The sequence below is a fragment of the Gallinula chloropus genome (assembly GCF_964237585.1).
Source record: "Gallinula chloropus genome assembly, chromosome: 9".
NCBI lineage: Eukaryota > Metazoa > Chordata > Aves > Gruiformes > Rallidae > Gallinula > Gallinula chloropus.
This window is the reverse complement of record NC_140094.1, coordinates 8,916,862-8,924,129: the sequence shown is the minus strand read 5'-3', so window position 1 is coordinate 8,924,129 and position 7,268 is coordinate 8,916,862.

The window sequence follows — 7,268 nt, the reverse complement described above, 5'->3', positions numbered from 1 at the left end:
TATTTCTTCAAACTAGCCAGCTTTTCTATTTTTTGCCTGCCTGAAATGACTTTTCCTTTAGACAACTACAGCCATTGTTTTATGCTACCAAACTTCTCTGACTCCTTTTTTATCTTCCTTCTGTTCCAACCATAACTAAACAACTTTTTCTATCCTTGCCTTTTTTTTCTCCATTCTTTATTCCATGGGCTCATATGCTTTTTCTGGATTTAGATCATTCCCAAGCCATCAAGGTAGGAAACCCATATTTTTGTAGCAAAATAATTCAGAGGAAAATAGCTGATGGAAAACTTGTAGCTTTGAGTCATAAGCAGTGAAATGTGTGATTCTTTGATTTTCCACTTTCTAGTGTATAATTTGTTATATAAATTAGGGGTATTCATTGCCATTCTTAAAGATAAGAATGATTGTAGAAATTTTTTAGAGATGAAGTCTACCTGAAGGGAAAATTATATTTCTGTGCAAATTTTCTGCTACCAGTTCTGCTCTGTCGATAATAGTCTTCCCACTCCCCAGCCCATGCCATGTTCAATGATGTCACTCTGACATGTTTTTTCTACAGTTATGTTAAATTCTTAGGAGAAGGTAGAGGGTTGCCTCTTGTATATGTTAATGTTAAGGAGAGAAGGTTTGGAACATGATGTACTCAGGAAATCCTGAATTAGTGAAGTACTGCTGACATGTCGGAGGAAGGGAAATGTTCTGGCTTGTGCCATGACTCCCACAAAGCTTTCCCTTGTAGTGTAGATGTAAAAGAACTGCGTGGGTTTTCCCCAGTGGAACCAGCTATCTAAGCAAAGAGGAGAACTGCTCTTGAAGCCTAGCTGAAGGATTTAGTCTACAAATGAATACATCTTTGTAGAATCTTTGTGTGGATTGGCTATGCACATATGGGGCTTAACAAAGTGAGCTATCTGACTGTCATTATGTATTGCCTGTTAGCTTTCCTGAATAATTTTCCTTTTTTCACTTTAGTATTTCTTTTCAAGCACAATTAAAAAAATGAAATGTGGTTTCTTTAAAGTTGAAAGTCAGTGTTACTCTCATCAAGTTACAGTCTTGAAAGGAAATTCTTGTTTACAAAATCCATTTTTTGTGTTGCTCAGTTTGCAGCACAGTTTTTAGAAACAAATGTATCTATGTTTTTGAACAGTGGAACATTTGGGTTTAAAAAATAATATGCTTTTACAAAACCTAAAACCAGTGGAAACATTTGCATGATTTTTATAAATTCCAATGGGTTTGTTCTGGTATAATCGTATTTCCTTTTGGATCTTGATCACTGTAGTACTTTACTAGTATATGAAAACAAGAGTATGAAATCAAGTCAAAAGGCATTATTTGTGAAGTAGATTCAGTAAATCACCTCAGCTGTTGATTATAATAACACTTCTAACCTGAGTCTGTTTTAATGACAGTAATTTCTGAAGCCACTGAAACTATTGTTATTTTGATTGTTCTCTCCAAGATACAATGACTTGTTTTTTCCTATAATAATAAAAGAAGAGGGAGAAGCGTTACTATTTTAGCTTTTCCTGTTGATAGACTTTTCCACAATCTACCTTATTGCTTTACGCTTGTGGGATGCTCACAGTTTTATCCAATAATCACTTGTTCTTTTTGATGAGCACTGAGAAGTTAGTTACTTTTCTAGATCCACTTTGGTGCCTAGGTTTTGGTAGAGAATAGAAATAGGGTGTATAGGCAAGTTAGCTGTCATATTGATGTCATGTGTCCAAGGTTTCCAAATGTTCCTTTTCCTCCAAAGGTCTCATCTAGTGTTCCTGCACTGTGCAATATGAGCTGCACAGCAACTCATGCAGACGTAAACAAGCTAACCTTGTTAGCTAGCTTGGACAGACATAATAATCTAAGACAGTATAGTGTCCCGTGTGGCAGTCAGAGTGCATAGAAACAGCTATCTCCTCTGCTGACCTGTGCCCTGTTGTGATTAGTCTGGTAATGCAAAGCTAGTGTGGGTGTATGCATAGTAGCATGTACTGGACTCAAACTTCTTATTTATTGAATAGGACATTGAAAGTGGTTTGCTTAAAGAAATCTGTAGGAGAACTAGGTTTCAAAGGCAGTAGATGAACCATGAAAACTCAGCAGTCACTAGCTGATGACTTCATTCTTGTCCATCATAACTGGTGCTGTCCAAGGTAATAGTAAATTCTGTTTATGCTTAGATAGTCAGTTGTAATTGTAAAGGGAGTTGGTCCTGAATTCTGGTTAAAACTACACCACATATCATTATTGTTATAAAAAGCATTTATGGTGGTATTAAAGATATTACTGATTTAGTTGTAAACATAGTGGGGGTGATTATCACCCTCTACTCAGCACCAGTGACACCACATCTGAAGTTCTGTGTTCAGTTCTGGGCTTCTTAGTACAAGAGAGACATAGACATGCTGGAGACAGTCCAATGAAGGCAGGAGGCAGTGCGCACAAACTGACATACAGGAGGTTCCACCTGAACATCAGGATACACTTTACTGTGAGAGTGACCGAGCAGTGGCACAGGTTGCACAGAGAGTTGTTGTGAAGTCTCTGTCCTTGGAGATATTAAAAAAACCCACTGGGACATGGTCTGGGGAAGTGGTTCCAGATGGTCCTGCTTGAGCAGGGAGTTGCGCCAGATGACCTCCAGAGATCCCTTCCAACCTCAACCATTCTGTGATTCTTTCAATAAAATGAGACTGAAATTCTTTTAAATAAAAGTGGGACAAGAAAATATCTTCAGTTAGAGTTCTTCCCTTTGGGAAGAGAGATATAGAAGTAATGCCTCTGCTGCTGTGTAAAAAACAGAAATATGTGAATAAGGCATTATATAAGGATTTGTTTGAGTTACTTGGTTAACATCACACCATAGACGTATCAGTCCATCTTGGCACATGGTCAGAAAAGAGAGGTGCAAAGCAGCAATGAAGTCAGATCTGTAGAATGAACTGTTTTCCATGTTTACCTTGCAAAGCTAGGAAAATATTTTTTTGTGGTTTAGTCTTACAAAATTCTGAACATCCAATTTCAGGCTTAATTAGCTCCAGGAAGAGCTTACTCTGTAGAGGACTAAGCCCTTAAAATTGACTGGCCTAACTCTTCAAAGATGGAGAAGCTGTTGACAAACGTAACATGAAATTGTAATGAGCTTCACAAAGCTGTCTGGGTCCTAGTAAGACAGAGACACACTTTCTTAATGTGTCTGAGTGCACTTGATATCTACTTCCTATTGAAATCCGTTGAACTTTGGCAGTTTACCTAACCTGATACCTTCAAGTTCTCACTAGGTACTGATACCCACCCTTTAGGTAAAGGATAAACGTATCTGTACTTCATTGAAGATGCCCAGTGCACAGATCGTTAACTGTCCTTGACAAAACACTACTTTAAAAGTAAGGACTCTTATTTGATGTTGGACTTCAGTCTGAAAACACTGTAACCTTTATGTGACAAGCTTATGCATCTTCATTGGAATTTCTTTTGTGCTTCTGGTTAGCACTGAAGGAAAACAGTTTCTTCTCATGAGGAAGTAATTTCCTCTGAATTGAGTTCTTTTTATCCCCTCTGTGTTAAGAGTCAATCTTTTCAAGTGCCAGGCCTCTAAAGCTTTCTTGATGAAACAACCAATCTTGATAAGCCAGGATCTGCCTTCCAAACAGAAATGAAAAAAATCTCCCTTTTTAGGTCTGGAATGTAAGCAGTTATAGAATTTCAGTGTCTGGCATGCATGAGATTTACTAGCTAGCTTTCCTCAACCAGGTATTGTGAAGTTATTTACAGAACTCAAGTTTTAACACTTGGTAGTTTTAATGCTATAGGATTACTAATTTTTTTTGGTAAGTTTTTATAATTAAATTCTGAAGTTTTATGTAAAATTATGAATTTAAATGTACAATGTTAAAAAACCTTTTTAGAAATTTTGACATGTGGATATTCTCAAAGTGAATATAAATGTCATGTTAAAAATCTCATGCAACTCCTTGAATATTTTGCTATCTGAGTTTCTGCTTTAAAGACACCCCTAATCTTCAAAAATGTTCTAAGAGCACAGAGAAGTTAGCTTTTTTTTTTTTGCTAGTAAATTCACCTGCTTCCCTGTTTTAAGGAAATGTGTGATTTAAGTAACTGTTACATTTTAAAACTTATCCAGTGGTGTAAATGGTTGAATTGAAAAATTATGAGTATGGATCTCAACCCTGATGATGACTCATTCCCTAATTTACAGAAAATCATCTAAGCTGTCACTTTCATTTCTACATATGTTAAATATTATGATTTTCTTTTTTAGGTTAGTATTGATGAGTTAGATTGCATAGACTTGAGAAGTATTTAGACTACTCAGATATTTGTTGTTGACTGCAGTGAAATACTGTTTTTCTCCTATTTATTGACTTAACTTACACTTTGCTTTACCTCATTCAAACAGAACTTTTCTGCAAAAAATAATTTAAAACACAGACAAGTGTGCTTTAAGAATGACTCAACTGATTAGTCATTTAGTAATCTGATTATTGCAGGTGGTGTTTTAAAGTATTTACAACAGAACTAAAAGTGAGACCGTATTTTACCATGTCAGGTCTTTTAAAGGTCACGGAAATTGTTCAGTTTTTATTTCTTTATTGTGCTTTGGAAAGTATTTACACCATTTTGCATAGCTTTAATGGCATACAAATTATTATAGATAAGCTATGAGGCAAATGTGTTCCCCTTAACACTGAAAATCTGATTTGTATAGATTGTATAGATGTTCAAAGAGCTTGAATTGCACTCTTCAAAGATGTTTTAAGAAAAACAACACTTTTTTGGAGTTGTAGCCTCATTGGGGCAGGAAGGGTGCTGCAGGTCTCTTGACTAATCTGCTGCTCAAAGTAGGGCCCACATTGAATTTAGAATAATTTGTCCAGCGAAGTTTTGAAAACCTTCGAGAGTGGAGATTCTGCAATCATCTGTACGATTCCCCAGATGTGATTAGCTCATTTCTGTGTGACAGAGTATTTAGCAGCACTGTGAGCAGCAGATAAGTGAGTAGAACTGTGTTAGTTAAAGAGCCTGCGTAACAGAGCAGTTTCGGAACTGTGAATGGTATCGAAGGTCACTACTAGAATGGCTATTTAAACCACAGGAGCTTGTGTTGTACACCAGAGTCTATTTATGCTTTGTAGCATCTGTAGTAAACAAAGAAGCTATATGAAAGTCAATGCATCTGAAGGAAAACCAAAGAAATTACAATTGGGAGTGGCTTTTATAGCTCACTCTGTTTGGATTCTCTTGAAACTTTAGTATTATAAGGGTTAGTAATGAGCAATATCCAGACAGGTATATCTGTTCCTGTTTACATGAACCTGTTTTCCTTCCACATGGTATACTGCATGATTGATGTTAAGATTGGATTGTGATGTAATTGATATAAAAAGCTTTTGTGAGAATTTCTGGCACCTATTGGAATAATGCCTGTTAAAATCTAACAGATTCTGAGTTTTTATCCTTGTCTTTTAATACTTTGCTGATGTAGAACATCATTATAATTTTTCTGGTTGTTATTCTATGTTTTTAGCACTAAACTGACTTTGGAGAGAGCTGAAAAGGAAATATATTTTATCTCAGGAGAGATTTTCCAGGTTAAAGAAACATTGAAAGTCTCTCAATTGGGTTGATCTTCTATTGCTTTTCTATTCACCTTTTCCATTTTGTACTAGAATAGAATAACCTAGGATATGTTCTAGCCTTTGAGTCTGTCTGCCTATTAAAATTCCAGAAGTGAAAGCGAGAGCATAAAAGAAAGGCAAAATGCTTATTTTTCTTGAATAGAGTCCCTCCCATGCTAAGTGAGCCACATGTAAGGTCATATGGCTATGCTACTGAATGATTGTATTATTTGCGCTCACATGTGTTTTGGGGGACCATTCACTCATAGGATACGTTTCAGATATGACAGCTATAACACATAGAGCAGCCTTGGCTTACCTGGTAATGATGGTAATATAGTGATCCATTAAGTAATGCATATAGCAGTAAAGGCTAATTACCATTTGGATGAGTAATTGTTTGACTGTATTCCTATATTCTTGATTTACATAATCAAAAGATCTTTAGAAAAGCTTGTGTATATCTGGATTTAATTTTAAGGTTTTTTGGTATGTATATTGATATGGTAATGTGCATGTTCAAATTTCAATTCAAATTTCAGTAAAGGTTTTAGGCACAAAAATGAGATTTTGTTCTTTTAATTTTTATTTTAAAGCATCAACTAACATAAATTGGATCTAGAAACTTTTGCTAGTATGTTAGTATTGATCGTGAGTGTGAACTTTGTTTCAGTGTTGATATATTCACAGAAAGTAGTGCAGACAGTAATCAGCAAAAAAGTTTCTTTGATAGAACAGCTTATTGTATTCAGTGAACAAGTTAATAGCTAAACTAGCAAAAGCACAGTGAAGGTTTACTGGTATAACATTATTGACATATTTTTCTGCATAAACCCATTTATTTCTACACTCTGATACTTGATATTAGCAAATCAAAAATATATATTATTTCCAGATTATAGTATTTGTGTTTTTTTGAGAGATATTTGTTAAAGAGAATTGTTGCTGTTTTCTGTGAGTGATGTTATAAAGAATGTGTCTCATGTAGGAAAAAATGGTGGACTCTAGACATGTGTAATGAAAAGTAGAGCATTTAATTAAGTAGTTTGAATAATGGATTCCATCCCAGTTGTCTAGCATCTCTTTTAGCTAATTTTTTGGTGCTCTTTATCTAAATGCAGTTATCACAATACTTGTAGCAAACTGAATAGAATGAAATGATATAATGCATTAGTGATGTAGTGCTTAGTTGAACGCTTTAATAGCTAAAACCTTAAGGTGTCTTTTCTTCATCAGGTCACGTTGATTTTGGCTGAAATTTCAGATTAGTCATATAGGCTCTTACATATTCTTATATCTGTGGTGTATGTTCTGCCATCTGAGGACTAGTTCCAGTACCTGCTGGAACTGTAACCCTCTTTTACCTGGTGTAACTTTTAGCATGCTAGTAAATCAAATTAGCAAGAGTACGTGGCAAAGATATTTTACATTTTTGCATTGTTTCTTTTCAGATGTCCATTGTGTGATTTGCTGCAGGCTGTCATTTTTGTCTGCCATCCAATGTATGTTGGCAGGAGGGTTGTGTACTAGTCTTTGTGTCTGGTCACAGAAAAAAATTCATGCATTTCAGCCAGACCATTTTGTTATTCCTTTAGAATTAAAAGCATATGAAACAGATGC